The sequence below is a fragment of the Vigna umbellata genome, chromosome 1 (assembly GCF_029865625.1).
Source record: "Vigna umbellata cultivar VRB3 chromosome 1, Vumbellata_1.0, whole genome shotgun sequence".
In the NCBI taxonomy this organism is placed as follows: Eukaryota; Viridiplantae; Streptophyta; class Magnoliopsida; order Fabales; family Fabaceae; genus Vigna; species Vigna umbellata.
The window spans coordinates 2306185-2328413 of record NC_142165.1 but is presented as its reverse complement, the minus strand read 5'-3'; the positions used below and the strand labels follow the sequence as shown (position 1 = coordinate 2328413).

The 22229-nt window shown below is 34.2% G+C and overlaps 1 long non-coding RNA gene across 6 annotated transcripts; it reads left to right on the top strand.

Moving 5' to 3' along the window:
• The first annotated feature begins 9879 nt into the window (after positions 1-9879).
• LOC124839341 (uncharacterized) lies at positions 9880-22227 on the top strand. Of its 6 annotated transcripts, none has more exons than XR_015779752.1 (4): positions 9880-10303; positions 10387-10589; positions 13617-13692; positions 20208-22227. It is a non-coding gene; the product is annotated as an uncharacterized LOC124839341 (long non-coding RNA). The 6 variants fall into 6 exon arrangements; XR_015779751.1 differs by having other exon boundaries at positions 20199-22227; XR_015779750.1 differs by having other exon boundaries at positions 20189-22227.
• The last annotated feature ends 2 nt before the right edge of the window (positions 22228-22229 follow it).

Sequence of the window (22229 nt, the reverse complement as noted above, 5' to 3'; positions counted from 1 at the left end):
TAAAAGAGAAGCAATTTTTTTAAAATAGAAGAAAAAACTTAACATATTACATAAATTCCCTAATCAATTATATTGCGTCAGGATTCAGAAAATCATATATATATATATATATATATATATATATATATATATGACTTGAGCTCTGTTTCAAAGCAAAACAATTGCTATTGCTTTCACAACTAAATGTTTCATTAAGTTTTGATTACAAGAGCGTCCAAGAAGTCATCTTGAAGAATTAAGGCATCATTGGTTGGTAACCCATAAAGATTCATTCAAGAAAGTGAGCTACAACGATTCTGATTTGATCTACATTGTTGGAGTGTGATTGGAAGATCAGATACATCATATACAATATAAGTATTGTGTACCTATGCGGGTGTTCTAGGAGAGATAGCTGTGATTGTTCTTTGTGAGAGCTGTGATTTTTCTCAGGATATTGAGAAAGTTATGATTGTTCTATGTAATTGTAAGAGAGTGAGGGTGTTCACTTCTTGTATTGCTATAGTGATTTTAAGTATGGAGAGAAGTACATTGAGAGGGGTATCTCTGTATTCTTGTAAATTCTATCATTATAGTGGAATCCCTTTAACTAAAGTTGTTGAAGGAAGACTGAATGTAAGCTTGGCCGAACTAGTATAAATTGCTTGTTTTAATGTGTTTCTATCCTTTTCTCTCTTAATGTTGATTCATCACTTCTTGTTTTATTGATTTCAATAAAACCAAAGATTTTACAAAGCTTTTGAAAAGATCAATTTTTTAAGGCATAATACAATTCACTCCCTCTTGGCTTGAGATATAAAGAGTCTCTTTTCTTACAATTGGCACCAAAGTTAGGAATTTAAAATTTACTCAAATTTTAATCGATTACTTTTCCTGTTTAATCGATTAAAACGTTCCTAAAGGCCAATATATCTCAGACATTTGGAGAAGGTACATCTACAAAAAGGCCACCACTATTTGCGGGTGAAAACTATCCCTTTTGGAAGATAAGGATGAACATTTTCTTGGAATCAATGGACAAAGGTGTTTTGGATGTTATTATCAATGGTCCCTTTGAACCAAAAAAAATTGAGAATGGTAAGACAAATGTCAAAGACTTTTCTGAGTGGAATGCAGATGAAAACCGAAGAGCTCACTATGATGTAAGAGCCAAGAACACCATCTCCTTAGCACTCACTATTGATGAATTTTATAGGATCTCTATGTGCTCAACTACGAAAGAAATGTAGGATGTCTTAGAAGTCTCCCATGAAGGCACGAATGAGGTCAAGAGATCAAGAAAGAACTTTCTCATTTAAGAATATGAGATGTTCAGAATGAAGAGTGGTGAAACTATCTACGATGTACAAAAGGGGTTCACTCATATTGTTAACCATCTTCTTGTCCTAGAAAAACTTTCGACAAAGAGGAAATCAATATCAAGATCTTGAAGAGTTTAAACAAAAGTTGGGAGCCAAAAGTTACTATCATATCAGAATCAAGAGACTTGACAACTATGGACATGGCTACACTCTTTGGCATATTAAGGGAACATAAGCTTGAGCTTGGCAGATTGAAAGAGGAAGAAGAAAGTGAACAGAAACACACCATTACCCTCAAAACTACAAAAAAGATAGCCTCAAGAAGACACATTGAAGAAGTTAACTATGAAAGCATTATGTGAAAACCCATTGTCGCGTGTGTTAATCGATTATGACAATAATATAATCGATTAGGTTTTTCTCGATGTTTTCTTTGTTTGTCTGAAATTGAGTTCTGATATGACTTAATGTGTTATGCAAATAATATAATCGATTAGAAAAGATCAATTTTTTAATATAATCGATTAGAAAAACTTTTGAAAAGATTAATTTTTTAAGGCATAATCCAATTCACCTCCCCTCTTGGCTTGAGATATAAGGCGTCTCTTTTCTAACAACTTTTATACAACCATTAAGAATTCTCCTTAGAACTCTTGCACACCTCATTCCATTCAATCATATGTTTCAAACGTTACCACAAATCATATAACAAACCAATATATCATTTAAAACTATGCACATAAAATAAAGAATTCTAAAACACCTAATATGCCTCAGAACCACTTGCTCAATCCTCTAAACTGGTTGCCTAGTGGCACAACCTCGCCCAACAAGCAGCCTCTCCTTGCCCAACGAGAGGCCAAACAACAAGCCTCTGAAGTTAGGTGAGCCGACTCACTTAGCCTCTGCAACTCCCATCCAAACACCTCAAAACCCGTCCAACGAGCTCCTTTACTCGCCTAATGAGAGCCAGAAAAGTAAGCTCCCCAAGCTAAGCGAGTTGGCTCGCTCAGCCTCTAGAACTTACTGCCAAAACTCCCCTAAAATCGCCCAGTGAGCCCTTTTTCTCGCCCAGCCTTACTGCATAATTTCATAGCACTAAAACTGCATAATTAAAACTCCTAAACCACCCATGACCTATTCTAATTATTTTTACCAACTTCTAACGCTCCTAGATTGAATTATAAACTATCATAAACTTAAACAAAGGTGCATAACCCAACTTAAACTAGTTTTACACTGTTTTGCAACACAATTTCAACTTAAAACAAGTACATCCTCACCTTAGAAACCAATATTGAATTCCACAAGCTCTAGCTCATTTTTAATCAACTTAGGGACTCCAACAAGTCAGAAATGACTTAACAACATACTTCAAACCTTTGACTTTGACATATAACCTTTAATTCAAAATCTCACTAGTAAAAACCCCCAAAATCAAGTTTAAAACCTTCCTAAACTATCCTATTGACTCATACTCACTTAAATCTCATATTTTTATCAATTCAAGAAATCAACAAGTTCTAATTGACCTTACAGAATGTCACACATCGTTGTTTATCCCTTTAGACTCAAAATTCTAAAAATCACCTATCAAAACCCCCCTTGTAGACCAACTAGTTCATGTTTTAGCCCACACCATTTCTTTTCAACACATAAACCAACTCATCACCAACCATTTCGCAATAACAACACATTCAAATCAACAATCACGTGCAACGATAATCATTCAACCAAATTCAATTTATCAAACACACTTAACACTAACATACTTATTTCAAGCATATAATTCAACATCCTTTCCACTCACATACTAATAACTATCATTTCATACTTTATAACTCATAATTAAGTAAAACACTAGCTTCCCTTACCTCAAAGAGAGTTACCATAGCTCTAAGAACACACAACAATTGCTTCAATCTCAAGGAATTCTAGTAACACCTACGAAACGTAGAAGTGTAACCAAAGGAAGTCCTTATAACCTCTAATCAACAAGAAACTAGAATTAGAGATCAAAAGATGCATGCAAGAAGAAATCGCCATGCATGATCTCAACCTAAAAATGAAAATAAAAGGGAGCCGAAACTTATTTGCTCTAAACTAGAAACTGATTGGATAAGAATGAGGATTACTCACTTGTGATCTCTTAGACACTTCTTGATCGTCAAACAGATGATCGAAGAGTTAAATTTTGTAGAGAGAATGGAAAGAGAACTTGGAGGAAGGGTTTGAGATATATGGTTTGTGTTTTAAGTAATGAGACGAATTTAAGAAATTCTATTTATATTATTGAATTATTTTAAAACTAAAGTACCCGGTCTCATTATTTTAAAACACCTATAAACTCTAATACTTTATTTTTGAGGTTCTTACAATTGATACTTTCATTTGTTGTTATCTATACTCACGTATTAATATATTGTCATTGTACAAAGATAAAATCAAACATACATAAAGAAAGAAAATGAAAGCAAGCAATGCATTTAAGAGAAAAAAAAATAATATAAAAGAAATAATAACTCATCATAAATATCACGAAAACAAATTTCTCAAATAGAAATCAATTATAAGCTCATTGTTTTCCAATGTTCCCCTTATTTCCACTACAAATCATGTACAATGCACTATCTTTATAAAATATAGTCTCAATGATCAATATACTCAAATTCAACCTTCATGCTACACTATCTTTATCAAAAATAGTCTCAAAAATCAATTTACTTAAATGCAACCTTCACACTACATCCCTCAAGGCTTTAAACAAAATCTTTAGCAATTTCATTTGCCAAAATATCTCAAATTTATGGACTAAGCTTAGACACAACTTTCAGAAGATTAGTGAATTGAATAAACTTGTGAGACTTTGCACCTGCCATTAGAGGTGTCAATTTGATCCATGACCCCGGGGCTAGCCCTAACCCACTCTTGAAAAAGCCCCCTCTTACGAAGCCCCTCAAATGGGGGCCAAAAAAAAGCCTCAACCCCCAAAGCCCCCTCTCAAGGGGGTTAGGGTCAGGGTTAAGGTGAGTTTAGCCCACTAAAAGTTTTTTGGAAACTAAACTTCAACATTTTTAATAGTAACTATTAAAAGTACTAAATTTTATATTCATGTAATTGATTTCTTATTTCAAATTACTAAATAAAACTAATTAATTATAGTATAATAGAATATTTAATACTCAAAATAACCACTTTTTTAAATAATTAAAAACAATTGCAAACCACACACTTAATTTTATACAACTAAATAGTATTACAAATTTATTTTACTGAAATATTATAAAAATGCTTTATTTTGTTGTCAATTTTAATAAAATTATGTCTTATATTGCAGACACCAATTATTAGAAAATTATATATAATTAGTAATATCAAAATAACCACAAAGAGAGATAATAACATATTAATTTGATTTAATATTTGCACTATTTTTACAATTCTTAAAAGGAATCACTTTTTTGTTTCCTCGACTTCTAAAATATCACTCAATCTGTTTTTAATTATTTAAAATTAAAAATAATTCAAAAATTTATTATCTAAAATTTTTGGATCAAAAATAGTATTAATATTTTATGTGTAAATTAAAGGTTTAATAGGTTCGGAGGTCCTTATATTTGTGGGTTCGTTTCAATTGGGTCCTCCAATTTTGAAAGTGATCAATTTGGTCCCTAATTTAACAAAATTGAGTCAATAATACCCTTTCCGTTAAATATAATGGACGGCGTTAACTTTTTAAACATGTGGCATGTTGAGGCATCCTTTTATTTGCAGGTGGCACAGTTTTATTTGAAGGATGCTTCAACATACCACATGTTTAAAAAGTTAATGACGTCCATTACATTTAACGGAAAGGGTATTATTGACTCAATTTTGTTAAATTAGGGACCAAATTGATCACTTTCAAAATTGGAGGACCCAATTGAAACGAACCCACAAATATAGGGACTTCCGAACCTATTAAACCTAAATTAAACTTATGTTTTATTTTTTTTCTCTCTCATAATCTTTTCTCAAAATCACCATAAGATATATTATAAAAAGAAAGTTAATTTCTTAAAAATTTATAAAAAATGAAAATTTTAAATAGACCTAAAGTACTAATGACAAATGTTATAGTGTTTCAATTCTTTAACTAACACATTAAATAATTTATTTTTAACTTTCAATTAGAACACATAACATAAATGTATGTTTATGTTTATGACATTTAAAATGTATACATTTTGAGTGAGTAGTACGACGATATTGAATTCTATGGGCGAATACAACTTTAGTCTGCACAATGTTTATGAGTTTTTTCTTTTTATTTATTATTTTTGTTATGAACATGATTTGTTGAGTATAAAATGATAAAGAAAATCATTTATATTTAATTTCTTTTTCAATAACTTTCTAAGACAATAAAGAAGCCTATTTTTTTTAAATTAAGAGTTTCAATTACAGAAAATCTTCTCTTAAATTTCAATTAGGATAATTTTAGATAAAAAGTTAATTTCTTACTTATAACTTAAAAAAAAGTGAAATTAAATATTTAAATTTCAAATTTATAAAATGATTCTTTAATTATATACTTAGAGAATCTAACTCAATAAATATTGTCATTTTGCTTTTGCTTCTTGATTTTAGAACTCTCCTCTTACAAAAATTTTAATTTATTTTCTATAGTAACTGTTTTTGTAACAAATTAGGAGTTAATTATATTTTTTCTTGTATTCAAAATGAACATTTTTTCTAAAAAAAAGGCCCATGGGCTGGCCCTGACCCACAGGGCTTTTGAAGATATTTTGGCCCCGTGGACTTTTTCTACGAGGAGCTTTTTGGCCCTGTGGATTTTTCTGGCCCCAACCCACGTGGGTTAGGGCCAAACCATGTAAGGAGGGCCAAATTGACAGGTCTACCTGCCATATAACCAAATTTAGTTTATATTATTCTTTCTCAAGTGATGACATTCTTAACTTTACTGGCTCCATGAGTATGATCTTCTTTCATATCATCATGTTTGTTTTGTGAAATCTCCTTCGACTTTCAATCTTTAGTGAAACCCAACCATCACCATACCAAATTCAAATAGGTCATAACTAATCTAATCCCCACTCCAAAACATAATTTCCTTCCAATCTTAAACAATGACACAATTTCAATTGTATAAAATCTATTTATAAATCAACTTTACAAAAGAGTTTGTAACTACTCAGTTTTCTTTTTCTTATCAAATCATAGTCCACTAGTGCAAAAAAATGTTTCTACAACAAGTTATTATACCTGTTATAATCCACATGCTATAATAACTTTTGTGGTGGTAGTTTCGTAATTAAGGGAAGTTTTTCTATACTGGTTATCACTTAAATCAGTATAGAAAGTTGTGCGACGTAATTAAGAGAAAGATTCTTTTACCTGTTGTAGGTTTAATCAGTATAATAAATCAAAATTTCATATTCATCGTGCTTCACTTTCCTTTTTTCTTGTAAACTGTGTTTCCCTCATTCCTTTCCCTTTCCCTTTCTTCCCCTACATTTCTTCCCTACACCTCGTTCAAATTTCTTTCCTACATTTCAATTTCATTTCTTTCCTTTCACATCCACGCTCATTCTCGTGGCTTTGTTTGGTTGTCCTCATTGTTTTTCCTCATCAAACTAATCTCCATTTTAACCTGTTAAATTAACAATTGGGATTGTTTTACCATTCTTGACGGTTTTTAACGGTTAGAATTTATAATTTTAACAATTACATAAATAATGTATTTTTTAGTGTCTAAAGATAAAAGAAGAGGATATATATATATATATATATATATATATATATATATATATATATATATATATATATGAAAATATGAAGATTAAGTTAATGTTTCTTCAACTTTTACATTAAATAATTTTTGTAGAGCATAATTTATTTTATTTACTATAAGGTATTAATTTTTTAAGTTATTTATTTTTTAATTGTCATCAGGTTACGCAAAGTTGTTGAAATGATAGTACAATACGTGAGATTCCTTTTTTTTTAAATTAAAGATACAATGGATATTAGTTTTAAAAAAATATTATAAATATTTAAATATTTTATTCATTGTATTATAAATTTTTATTTCTCCAAAATCTAGGTTTTCTCTAACAAAAGATAAATTAAGATTGACCAATTAAAACTTTCAATAAAAGTTTTGCTTTTGAACTATTTTTTTTTCTTATATAACACTTCAATTAATTAAAGGGTTAAATATGTTTTTAGTCCCTAAACTATTGACCGTTTTTGGTTTTCGTCCCTCTTCCAAAGTAAGGTACAATTTGGTCCTCAATCTTTAAAAAACGTTTGTTTTAGTCGAAAAAACGAACGTTTTGAGGACTAAAACGAGGACTAAAAACAAAATTTTGAGGACTAAAACGAACGTTTTTCTAAAGAATGAGGACCAAATTGTACCTTACTTTGGAAGAGGGACGAAAAACAGAAACGGCCAATAGTTTAGGGACTAAAAACATATTTAACCCTTAATTAAATTATCTTACTAATTCAATAATAATTTAAGTAATTAAATAATAATTCAAGTAATTAAATAATAATTTAAGTATTAAGTGTAACAAGATTTTATTACAAAAATTCATGATATTATCGATGGAACATTACTCACAGAAATAAATTCGTTGATAAATTTTTATTACCTACGGATTTTATTGACGGACTTAAAAATTTTATTTATCGACAAATTTTATTGTCAATGGATCTCTTTTTCGGTAATTATAAACGAATTTACCAATAGAACAAAAAAAATTCGTCCATAAAATTAATCGATGATAATTTTATAGACAAACTTTTGACTGTTGATAATTCATTGATAATTTTATTTTATTGACGAATTTTACACACCATCAACGAATATTAATCGTTGGTAATATCAAGTTTTGTGTAATTATATTTTTGTATCTTTCTAAGCAATCATAATTCAAAACTGTCATATATACATTGATATGGATAATATAAATTTATATATTGATCTATATAATATAAATTTATATACCTAAGTTACTATAGATGATGACAATAGTATTGATGATACTTTAAATTCATGAGATAACTAAAAATCCTTATTTTATTTTTTGTACTCATTTTGTCTAAGTTTTGACTTTTAATTAGGTTATCTTGTGAACTTTTCTAAATTCACATTAAATTGATGCAATAATTTATTTAACTTTTATTATATTATTTTTGTGTGTATATATATTAATGTCAATTTCATATGGATTAAAAATCCTTTTGTACTTTAAATTAGGTAATGAAAATATTCCTATTTGTTTTGCTTTAATTACTAGTGTACCATATGACCGAACGGTCGTTATTGTCCACAATGAAGACATGACTGGACGACCAATAAAGAAAACAAATTGGCCGGTCGGGACGGTTGATCTCAAAAGCGTAAATGATTAATGATTAAGGAGATTAAGGTAAATCACGTTTAAGTCAGGCCCATGCTCGAAAACTATAAATGTAAGTCAAAGGTAATAGGTAGGTAGAGACAATTACTATGCATTTATTACTATCATTGTCGTATTAGATAACCGGACGGTTCAATTACTGATTTTGGCATCGGAGTATCTTTAACAAGTACACACCGACCGGACTAGCGGACTAGGGACCCAAGGAGCAAGACCGAATGACGAGGAAGGACAAATTGTGAATGTGTTTAGTGACTCAGTCCCATAACTGAAAAATTTTGGTGCCCACCGTGGGGCCGAGTTTCTTGATAAACCCAATGGTGATAACGAGAAACATAAGCGTTGACGATCCAGTAGAGATGATCCAAATGTTGCAATAGAAGATGAAAGAGATGCAGCAATGCCATAAAGGAAAACTCATAGCCGTAAGGGTCGAATGCTCAGCTTGAATCGCCCAGGAGAACGAATCAGGGGCAGTTGAGAAGGAGGGAGAGCAGCACGCTAGGGAGCATGGCAAGGTCGCTCTGGAAGATAAAATCGAGCGTAGCGGTACGCCGGACGAAACAAGGAAACCGACGTAGCCGAAAGTCGAAGGGAGTAAGGCTAAGTCCGTCCATGCCAAGAGCGCCGCCGTGAACAACCAAATTGTAGTAAAAACCAAGAGCTCATCCACCCTGCTTCCGTTCATCCAGGCGATCATGGATGTCCACATATCAGAGCAGTTCGTCCCGCCCCAGTTCAAGATGTACGACGGGACAACAGACCCAGAAGCCCACATCAAGACCTTTACTAACACAATGGCGTTCCGTACAGGCAATGACGATATCTGGTGCCGAGCGTTTTCCCTTTCGCTGGGTTGCAGCGCATGTTTAACCGTCAGTTCGCAGGTAGTAGCACTCAGGACTTGACCATCTTCGAGTTGGTCAACCTAAGGCAAGGGAATGAAGAAACTTTAAAAGCATTAATGGATCACTACCAGACACTACAAGAAATATTGCATTTATATACGGATATTTATATACGGATTATAATCCGTATGTAATTCAGATATTACATACGGATTTTATATACGGATTACAATCCGTATGTAATTCAGATATTACATACGGATTTTATATACGGATTATAATCCGTATGTAATTCAGATATTACATACGGATTTTATATACGGATTATAGAGCCAGGTGTTACATGCGGATATTATATACGGATCAGAGAAATAATTATTTTAAAAAAATATATTTCTGATTAAGGGAAGCTGGGTGTCATTTCTCAACCTCGAGCTTTCCTCTCTTTGTTGAACCCTGGACATTTCTTCTCTGTCGAACCATCACGCTTTACTTTCTCTTTCGAACCATCTTTGGTCTCAGTTCGGTGTCCTCCTGTGGAGCCATCTTCGGTGTGGGTGTTCGTCTTTGGAGTCGTCTTCGGTGTGGGTGTAGATCGTGCTTTGGTTCTTCGTCGCCTCTCTCTGTCTATTATTGTGACCTTCATCAATCCTTCATCAAGCACTGTGGTTGGGGCTCATTGTTGGGTGCGGTGTCGTAGTTCGGTGTTGAGTAGCTTAATCGGGTAAGTAAATCAAACCCTAATGCTTAGTAAATTTGGTTCTTCTCTGGCCATTCCTTTCATGAAGCGATTGCCATCAATCATAGGCTTAATCTCGAACCATCATCTTCGTCGCTGGAACCGTAGGAGTCCCTGCCTTCAATCGTGGTGTTCCAATCGTGGTGCCGTTGTGGGGTAATCGTGTTCGCCGTCAACGCCGCCGTGATGTTCCAGTTGCAGAGGAACCCTAGGACTGTTGTTCTCGCACTCTGATTTTGGGTCGCCGTCATTCCGTCTCGGGGAGAATGTGGTGAGTCCAGAATATTGTTCCTTTAATATATATCTTTATTTGTTTGGTGTGTAGTGGTAATTAAATTTTGTTCATTCCTAAGTGATTTCATTTGTAAAATGAGAAAATCCTAAACCCTTTTGTTCTTTGGTATTTCGGGCACAAAATGGGGTTTGGTTTGGTTGGTGTGTTGCGGAATACTTTGGTGCATTTTTAGGACATTGAGTGAACATTCAGAGGCGTGTTAAGGTATGTTTACTAAATATGTTCTGTGGAGGAACATACCACAGAACGTAAATTGCTTCCTAACTATCCTACTCCTAATAATTCTACTGAGTTTCTTCTCTGGTTGCTGCTTCCTTTTATAACCAATTCTCTGACCAACTCCCGTAGGATCCTCCTTGAATTCAGACTAGTTGTTTTGTCTTGTTCTCAATTGGCAGCCTGAATTCCTTCCAGCTTTCACGTTTGTTTTTGTCTCCCCCGTTCCTGACTTCCTTCAACTCCTAGATTTGCCAAGGAAATAGGTGAGGCCTTACATCTCTTGTCTTCTTCTTCATGCCGTGGACACCCTTCTTCTTCCCATTCACACATCTGTTTCATTCTCTGCTTGATGTGAATTTTCTTCCATCCATGGCTCCCTTCTTCATTCCTCTTTGAACGCTACCCATGGGTCCCTTGCTTACTGGATGCGCTGCTTCTGCTGTGATCGTGATGGACGCTGCTTTCAAGCTTCTCCTCTCCGGTGATGCTTGTTGGATGGTTGCTGCATCCTCTCATTCTTCCATGACCAAAATGTTGTGTGCTTTGAACGTGGCAGCTGTTGTAGTCCAGCCAAGATTCACGTGAATCTTCTTCTAGTAGGCTCCCTTCACCATTCCATGACAATGAATCAACTCTTCTCCCTTTGGTCCTCCAAAACAATCTTCAAGAAAACATCCAAAATAGCATGCTAAGTGGTGGCTGGATGGTGCTTCTAATGCTAGACCAGAACCGTGGAGCTTGCTGGACTGTGAAGGCCGTGAGTGCTGCTGCCATCTTCCGTCCAAGCTGCTGGGCTTTCTTTTCTCCAAGACCAAGCCGTGACCAAACTTGCTGCTGCATCTCAAAACCGTTTTCTGGACTTCCTTCTTGAAAACAATAAAGAACCGAACACTCTTTCAATTTGTGGGCCATGATGTGCTTTTTGTTTTTCAATTGAAGAATCAAAACCAAGTGGAGTGGAATAGCACCGTAAAACAATATGCAGACATCTCTTCAAGCTTTCTTTTGTGTGGGCTGTGACACCACTCCCTTTTAATAATAAAATTCAGCACATTTTTGGATCTCCTCTACGTGAACTTTCAAATTGGTGGCCCCTCCATTATGTACTTCTTCTTAATGCTTTCACAATTGTCCAAAACCGTGGCCCTTTTGCAATGTGGTCCCCTTCTTTCATTCCATTTACTTCTTAAAGGATTCCAAGCAATGGCCCGTGAGATGTCTCCAATTTTATTCCAACTTATGCTTTGGCTTACCAAAATGAATTTGAATGGGTCCATAAATGAATAATTAATTGAGTGGAGCTGCTCCCTTTGTAGATGAAACCGTAGCCAATAAAGAAGTACATCATAAAAATTAAACTCCTTCCTTCTTTCCACCCATGATTAGATGTCTCGAGAAAAATTACAATTATGGGTGGCAATAACTGATTTATGATTAAAATACTGTTGTTGGAATGAAATTTTAGTTCCCAATCATGGGTGGAAAGAATATTTAAAGGCTATGAATATTTTTTTATATTACTTAGAATTGAACTTAAAGATAATAATTTATGAATATACTTTTGTTCTCAATCCAGTAAAACATTGTTTTAATAACAAATTGTTAAGTTCATGCGACTTAAGGTTACCTATTTTTGGTTGGAACCTTAGTTAAGATTACTAATGATATATTACTTTATCCATCAAAAGAGATAATAAGAGACAAGGAATGTCTGATAATGAAGTACATTTTATCCAAAGAAAAAAAAAGTAAAAGTTTACAGATTTAGAGTAAGTAAAATATTTAGATATATCTAATAAAAATTTGAAACATGTGCATATCCGAGTTTACATTTAATGAGAAGTCTCATTTATTTTTTCTTACCCTATATATGCTATCAGAAAAGAAAAAGGAAGTGAAAGAAAAGAAGGTGAGTAGAGAAAATGAGGCCATGTGAAATAGACTAATAGGGTCCCATGGAGGCAATGAGATAGGGTTTTTAATAATTATTTTTGTTATGTGTTGGTGAATATGAACTAAAGCACCAGGGGGCACCTTGCTATCAGCATATGCATTATCTCTGCACCTTCCCACCTTCTCTATAGTGCATTGTTTTTTCATTGCTTTTTCTGTTTTATTTTTCGTTGACAGGGTAGGTAGTATGTTTTGGAAGTTAATTTTACCTCTAGTTGACGAATGTCTTCTTTATCTTTAAATGTGGAATGACAGGTGAAGTTTGCCTTAGACATTGTGGTCCTGTATTATAGCTTTGCAACAGTTTGGTTCCCTACTTATCCTGTATTAGGTTCCTCCCTCTATATAGTTCATTGTTCTATCATGATCCCATTTCAATTTAATTGGCCATGGAGCTTTCTCATTCTAGTGTCGTCTAATTCTTAGTTTTGGTGCAAGTGTCTGGTTTGAAGTCCATCACATCTAAACACCTGGCATTGGCAAGTTAAGTAATTAGGTATATAACCAGCCATAACAAACCTCTCAAACACCTGGCATTGGCAAGTCAAGTAATTAGGTATATTTCTCCCTTTTTTCTCCAGATTCAAAGATCTGGGTGACCTTTAATGATTTTTTATACTTTCTTCATCAGAATCCTGGTTTTGAATTTAGTTTGGAAATCTGGGTCTGGTTTTTAGATCACATGTTTTCTTATGTATAATAAGCTTTTGGTTGGTACAGAAACTTTTGTTTCAAGTGTTTCACATTTATTTTTGTTTGTTCTGGAAACATTCTTTTAGTGATTCATTATAATAGAATATGGGTTGAAACAATTTATAATTTTGGTTACAGAAGTTTGTACTCAAGTTGGATTTGCATGATGACAAGGAAAAGCAGAAGGCCTTCAAAACAGTTTCAACTCTTTCAGGTACTAAATAGTAGTTTTTGTTGTACTAAATAGTAGTTTTTGTTGCTGTTGATCTTGTTCATTTGCTTGTTCTGTTTTTCTTGTTCCTCCACTATTTTTTTATTATTTTAAATTATCATTTTATCATCTTGAAAATTGAATTATTTAGAATCAGTCAACATGACAGTGGTAGAAGGTTGCACATCTCTTATTATAGTGGCGTCTTTTGTATCTAAAATGCTTTAATATTTAGTTTTATTGGTTTTGAATGAAAGATAACAAAAAACTGAAGAGAAAATAATAATAGCAAGATGCCTATGTTCTTAGATTTGTCATGTATATTTAATTATTCTAACTATTTTATATCAAGCATAAATGTCTAATATTATGGTATTCTGGAACAGAATGGTGCCTTTTGGTACCAATTGGAAGTTACTCATTATTTTCCTGACATCTTGTATATTGTGCATGGAGAACAACTATATACAGGGTATTTATTTACCTCTCCTCTCATCATTATATACGGATTTATCCGTATATAACTTATATACGGATTTATCCGTATATAAATTATATACGGAAATTATATACGGATAAATCCGTATATAAACTTAGCTACGACGGTATTATATACGGATTTTTGTCCGTATATAATCCGTATATAAACACGTATTATATACGGATTTTAGGTCTTATATACGGATTTTAGCTGTATGTAATACACTTTTTTCTTGTAGTGAGAAGACCGTACAGTGGGTAAAGGGCTTAAGCCTGGAACTCGCCCTCTAGTACGTCCTGTCCGCCCTCAACCTCTGGCCTTTCAAGGATAGTGTTTGCCATCGAGCCCCTAAGACCATGGAGGAGCTGCGTGAGAGAGCAGCCGATGAGATAAGGGTAGAAGAAATGAAGTAGTCATATAGGAAAGAGGGCCAAGAGGTCAAGGGAGAAAAGACTGACGGAAGGAGATCAGACGGACAAACCGGAAAGCTCGGAGGGTTCAAGCAGAGAGAGCCTAGGGGACCGCGATTCTAGCAGTATACCTCGCTGAACGCCCCACGGGCAAGGATATTTCAAAAGGCCTTGAGTCCTGATTTAATCCGGGAACCAAAGAAACGACCCACGCTGCCCGGGGCGGATGACAACAAACTCTATTTATACCAAAAGAACATCGGTCACACCGAAGAGTGTCTGGCCCTAAAGGACAAGATCGAAGAGTTAATCGGAGCTGGACAATTAAAGAAATACGTGAAGGTTGATCGTCTCGAGGCACCACTATGGGGACCACGAAGTCTCCGGCGGACGAGTCCACGAAGACCGGAGAGACATGAAAGATCAAGACATGGTCTGACAGACCACTCGCGGTCCGAAAGGCGGCGAAGAAAAAGCTGCAGTAGGAGCCATGACCGCCCCCTACGAGGAAATATCAACATGATCTCCGGAGGATTCGCGGGAGGTGGGCCCTCATCGTCAGCTCGAAAATGCCACGTGCGGGCCTTACGGTTCGTTCACGCAGTAGGTAAGCCATAGAGAACGATGACACCCATAACCTTCTCAAACGAAGACTTTCACGCCCCCGACCCCAACCAAGATGACCCTATGGTAATAACAGCGGAGATTGCTCGCTATAGCGTCAATAAGGTGTTGGTTGACCAGGGAAGCTCGATGAACATCCTCTACTGGAAAACGTTCCAGAAGATGGATATCTCGGATGACCTGATTGTCCCGTATAATGAGCAGATAGTGGGTTTCGCGGGCAAAAGTGTGGACACTCGAGCATACGTTGATATGCGCACTTGTCTGGGAATCGGTCGAGACAGTGAAGAGAAGAGGGTTATGTACCTATTTGTTGAAGCTAACACCTCGTATAATGTGCTCCTACGCCAACCGTGTTTGAAAGCCTTTGGAGCAATCGTGTCAACCCCCCACCTTACCCTGAAGTATCCATCTGACAGAGGAACTATCTGTACGGTCTGAGCAGATCAGAGGACGCCAAGGGAATGTTACGCGGCAGGTTTGAAAATTCATACTCAGACGATTAAGAGAAGTACGAGTGGGTCGGAAGTGGCCATGGCAGATCTTGACCCGTGAACAAACACCGAAGACTAACTAGAGCCGCTTGGGGAGACAGAACTATGGCCCGTGGGCTGGAACCAGAGTTGGAAAGAGAAATCAGGTCCGTCCTATGGTGAAACCGAGACTTGTTCGCCTGGTGGACAACCGATATGCGGGGAATCCATCCCTTGATCATGTCGCACAAGTTAGCGTTGTTTAAAGAAGCGCGACAGGTAGCACAAAAGAAGCAACGAATGTGGGAGGAGAAGAGGAAGGCTGGGGAGGAGGAAGTGAGGAAGTTGAAAGAGGCAGGATTCGTCAGGGAAGTGAGATACACCACATGGCTCGCCAATGTGGTTATGGTAAAAAAGCCAATGGAAAATGGTGCATGTGCACCGACTACACTCACTTGAACAAAGCTTGTCCCAAGGGCTCCTACCCTTTGCCCAACATTGACGCATTAGTTGACGGGGCCTCGGGCCACAAAATGTTGAGTTTTCTGGACGCATATTATATTCTAGCTACAACCAGATCCCCATGTATGCGCCCGACCGGGAGTAGACGACGTTCATCACCGATAAGGCAAATTTTTTCTACGAAGTCATGCCCTTCAGTTTAAAGAATGTTGGGGCCATGTACCAACGATTGATGGACAAGATCTTTTCTGAGCAGATCGATCGATGTATGGAGGTGTATGTAGATGACATGGTCGTCCGCTTGACGGACGTACGACATCATGTGGGAGACCTGGAAGAGGTCTTCAAACAGGTCAGGAAATATGGGATGAGGTTTTGAATCCCACGAAGTGCACTTTCGGGGTGGCGATCGAAAAGTTCCTTGAATTCATCCTTGAACCGTTTTTATCGAAATATGGGTCATTAATGAACTTTTAAAAAAGGTAGGACGACTTTGAACACAACGCCCCAAACTAGGTACCAAATGATGTATTAAGCCAATTATAAATGCTTGAATGAAAGGGTTATGATGAATGAAAATTTTGAATTGTGAATTTTAGATAAAATTTGGGACCACTAATGCAATAAAGGTTTTTTTTATACCGGTTAAAAAATATATTTTATATCAATTCTTAAATCAATATAGAAACCATGGGTATAAAGAGATTGAATTGGATTTAAACCGATACAGAAAATGTCACCCTTATATCTCAATCCAAGAGGGGATGAATTAGATTTAAACCTTTTTCAAAATCTTTTTCAAATCTTTAAATAGTTATTGAATATTGAAATCAATAACCAAAGATAAATGAATCAACCAAGTAAAGAAAGATGAAAGAAAAATCAAAGAACACAAATATTTATATTGGTTCAGCTTCTCACAAGCCTACATCCAGTCTTCTTCCAACAACCTGAGTTGAGAAACAATCCACTAAATCAAATTTGAGTTTGAGAATACAATGAAACCCTTAATTGATATCCTCACCACTCTCAAATCGGAATACAACACAAACAAGAGATGAAACATTCACTCTCGACCAATACAAGAGATGAAACACTCAATCTCTAATCTGGCCAACCCAACACAGGTGTCACAACACTCAAATGAATGATAAACTGATTAGAACACACTCTTATAGTGTAGAAGTATCAGTCCAATTGATCTTGAATGAATTCTTGATTTGCTTGATCACCAATGAAGTTTAAAATCCTCCAAGAACACTTCTTGAGAAAACATGTACTCAAAACTCAGAGAATGTTAGTATATGCCAATTAAACGTTAAAGAATAGGTCTCAAGTCTGGTTTATATAGAAAAATCAAATCTTGTCGCAGTTTAATTGATTCTGTTAATAGTGTAATCTATTAAGCTTTTCTTTCTGTTTTAATCGATTATGGTACTTATGTAATCAAATATAGAGATGACCTAGTAGATTTAAATGTGTTCCATATTGAGATATTGTTTATCAAGATTTTGTATTTCTAAACGAGACAATGATACAATATTATTGTTTGACTTAGAACGTGAACACGAATGATATTAGTCATAATAGACTAATTTAACATGTAAATGTAATAATTATAATAATTTATCTAACTAAAAACATAAACAAATTAATTAAAAATTTAGAAAATATTTTATATGATTAAATATTATTTTAATATTCATTTATATATATATATATATATATATATAAACAAATTTTCAAAATAAAAAATTTAAAAAAGATTGAAAACAAATTAATTTAAAAAAATAAAAATAAAAAGAAGAAAAAAATGACAAGTGAACTAGCTCGACTTGTTTGTCAGCATGTTATGTGTGATGAATTGTCATTGGTTCGCTTTTGTTTGATAGATCAACCCAACTCGGCTCGTTTTGAAATCCCCAAAAACCACTACAAATGAAATCTCTCATCATTAAAATAATTGTCAAATTTACACGTTAAAAATAGTTTATGACAAAAATATTTTAAATGTTGATAAATTTGCTAGAAAAGGAAAGCAGTCATGTGAGACAAAGTTGTAACAGGCGTGAAAATAGATGGCGAACGTGAGTGATGGAGGTAGAAATGAGATAAACAAAGTTGAAGGGGAAAATGTGTGAAATACTTTGTATACTAGCTGTGGATTTAATTGGTACAAAAAATAATGCTTTATCTACTCTCTATATCTATATCAATTTTGAAATAGATATAAAAGATCCTTTTAATATGTATAAAAATGTTTTCCTGGTTATGTGTATCCAATTTTTTTTAAAATTAAATTAAAAGTAGTGTCAATCTATTAACTATTATGTATATATTAGACCGATCACATTGACCTGGTCTCTCCTCTGTAAATTTTCCTTAAAAAATCCATAAAAATTAAATGACTAAGTTAATATATGAATCATTTCAAATACTTTTTTAGGTTAGATGTTGTGATTAATGAAATTTATATTTTCAAATCCTCTATGTTTTATATAGATTACAATATGATCCTTACAAACTTTTTCCAATAGTATTTTTCATAATATTTCCTTAATCAAATTCAATCGAACATATCAAAATACAAACTCAAGAATTTTAATATCAATAGCATTTAATAGACATTACATAGTTATAATGAAATTATAGTTGAAAGTAAAATTTCTTACGAAAAAATCATCTATGTTCCACACAATAAAGGAGAGTAAGAATTACTCGAACTCTTAGAGCTAAAGAAAAATGTAAAAGAACTAGCAAAATGTATGGTTTAAGTTCCATCCATAACTATAAAACGACTAATCTGCAATCAAATGTTTTCTCTCTGACAAAAAAATAATTAAGGAATGATGAGTATAACAGTGACAAAAAAAAATCAATTGCTAATTTAAACGTTGTTTAACAGCTTATGTCATATTCTTTTTATTTTGGTTTAATATTTTGGTAGGTTCCTATTTTCATTCAGAATCTCAAATAGGTTTCTTTTTTTTTCGGCGTCTCAATTGGGTCTTAGTTTTGTAAAATTGAATCGAATAAAGGTTTGCCGGCAAATTGAAAAGACGCTGTTAAGGAGGGTGTTACGTGGTATGCTGATAGTATACATGTGTAAGGGAAGTTGGCATGCTGATGTGGCATGCTGACACCCTGATGGTCGGCCTGGTGGTCGGACACTCGGTCTGGTGGTCGGCCACTCAGTCTGGTGGTCGGCCACTCGGTCCACTGAAGATGTTTACTTGCTTCACGCTATCAAGAACAATATTCTGACAAATTGGTTGCAAGTAATCAAAGACCATATGAAAAATGCAGCATTAAAACGATCATATCATTTACCATATGTTGTATTCATAAGCAAGATACTTGTGCTACAAGGTGTAGACATTATTAATGAGCAGAAATGCTTATGGGACTCCACAAATGTGTTTGACAGAAACTCTGTTATGTCTCTTGGATTAGTTAAGACTATGAAAGGATGGTGTTTCATAGGTGAAGAGGATTTTGTTTACAGCTCAGGGAGTGCTCCAACAGCAAATATAGAGCATACAAACTTCTTTCCATAAACCAATTTTGAGAGGTTTGCAACTGATCAGTTTAGAACTCTGAACGATAAATTCAATCATCTTGAAAGAAGGTTTGATCAGGCTCAGCAACGAAAGGAAGACAGCTCTTCTGAGGAGGATTCTATGGAAACTTCAGATACCGAATAGGGTTACTAGGAGATGTGTTAGTCTATTGATGTGTGATGATGTGTTTAGTTTGTTTGCTTTAATGTTTTAAGTGTTTCTTTTGTAGTAGGCTTTATATGCCATATTTCTTATTGGTTAATCTGATTGTAATATCTTTTCAAAATTAATGAAATCAGATCTTTAGTTTTAATTCGATCAGTGTTGATATTGTGATTGAATCTATTTATATCTTATTAAAGTTAATTGTGTTATGTATGAAGCTGATTGCTTTACTGTTTATCATTGCATTCATGCATTTACACACACAGATTATACCTGTAATAATTCTTTCATTACAATGATTCTAAAATGCTTGATTTGGAAAAGATCTTGAAAGCTTTTGCAGGAACATTGCTTCTGGATGAACAACTGGAGATTAACTCAAATGGAAAGCAATGAAGTCGATTGCAACAGTGGATCAATCAATTACTGTTTAACAGGGGTTATAAATTCCATGATTTGGAATTTTGCTATTTTGTTTATTGATCACATATTATTAATTGTTTCTTTTTCAATATATCTTTGTTTTATAATTGATTGAAATTACTTGAGATAATATTGAGATTATTGATTGATATTGTATCTATGCTTCATTGATGTGTTTGCACAATTTCTGTCTTGATACAATACTGTCACATGCTTATACATGCTCTGAAATGTTCTGTGAGAATTGCATTGTGCATTTGGGTTTTGATTATAAAACATGCATAATGGCAGGGGGAGCATTGCATATGATCTTAGATAATTTCACATGCCTACAATTAAGGGAGAGATTATATCTTTATCATGTGATTATCTGTGACAGGGGGAGCATCATGGTTTGATTAATATGATTTACTGATGCATCTCTGAATAATTGTTTGTCAGCATATCATTATCATAAGGCATACCTTTTTTGCTAATACACAAAGGGGGAGAATGTTGGGAGAATGCTCTAATATTCATTTCGAGCTCTGATATACATTTATTTTGCTCTGATATACTCTGATATGTTTTGATATGAATTGATATGTATTTTCTCTGAATCAAAAATGAGAATATTTCAACGTTTGCTCTGATCATTTACTCTGATATATTTTGATATAATATGATTTGATTTGTACAACATGGTTATTTATTAATCATGGTTGTGCATCATCAAAAAAGGGAAAGATTGTTGAGATTGTTGATAATGGGAGCACTCGTTTAGCCAAACCTTACAAGCTCAAAGAACTTCTGGTTTTTTATGATGACAACATAATTAATAACAACATGTGTTGTTATGTGTTGTTAAATGTGTTACATGTTCATAACTTTCATGTTTATGATTATTTGAGAATATGTTTGTGTTGATTCTGTCATTGTTGCAATTCACTGTGTTTTACATGAGATTTTATCTATGAATGCATGACATATGTTTTAGAAAAGGAAAATCACATGCACTTTAGTTGAACTTATAATATGTGGCAAAACAGTAGTTTTAAGTCGACTTCATTACGAAGTAAATCGATTAAAACTCGTGGCTTTGCACAAAATTTTTCAAAGTTAGTTGTGAGTATTTTTGGAAAGAAAGTTTTTTAAAACTGCATTGAAGTATTACAAAATCGACTGTATGCGCAAGCTACTCGACTTAGTTAGTTATGTTTTGAAATTCTGTTAATGCTTGTGATGTCTAAACGACTATATTTTATATCTTTGACCAAGCATTGATTGTGAGTCAACTGTATTAAATGCGAAATCAATTAAGTTGGTTTTACTGCTATTAACTGTTATAATTGTGTGAGTACAATCAACTCTATTAGTAGCATAGTCGACTTAGGAGCGTCAGTTTTATGGAAAACTATATATAGATCCGAATTTTATTTCTATAGAGACTTTTGTGAATCTAACATTTTGATTGAATTGTTTCAGATTATTAATCTCTGGTAGAACGTCCTAAAGCTCCAAGAATCCATCAAGAAAGACCGAGGTATTCATTCTTTGGTGATTGCTTGACGAGCAAGAATCTGTGCGCATTGACTAATTGATCAACCTGCACTTGAGGTGTCTGATACGTGATTAACTTCTTCTCTCGATCTTGTGAAGATTGTGGCTGCCCTGTTGTGACTACAGGAAGAGAACGTGTGGCGTTTTGGACTTTGAGGATTGTTCAAAGTGATTAAAGACTGCAGGAGAAGGGACATCTTGCTATTTTTCTTTGTTTGTACATGCCTATATTTTGATTAGAGGGTTAGAGAGGTGTTTTATATTTTGACGTGGAGGTCGCTATAAAAGCCTTGTTGTAAAAACCTTGATCATTATAGTGCATTTGTTTCCTGGGATTGGAAGGACACTGGATGTAGGCAGTTTGGCCAAACCAGTATAAAAACCTGCGTTTGAATTCTCTATC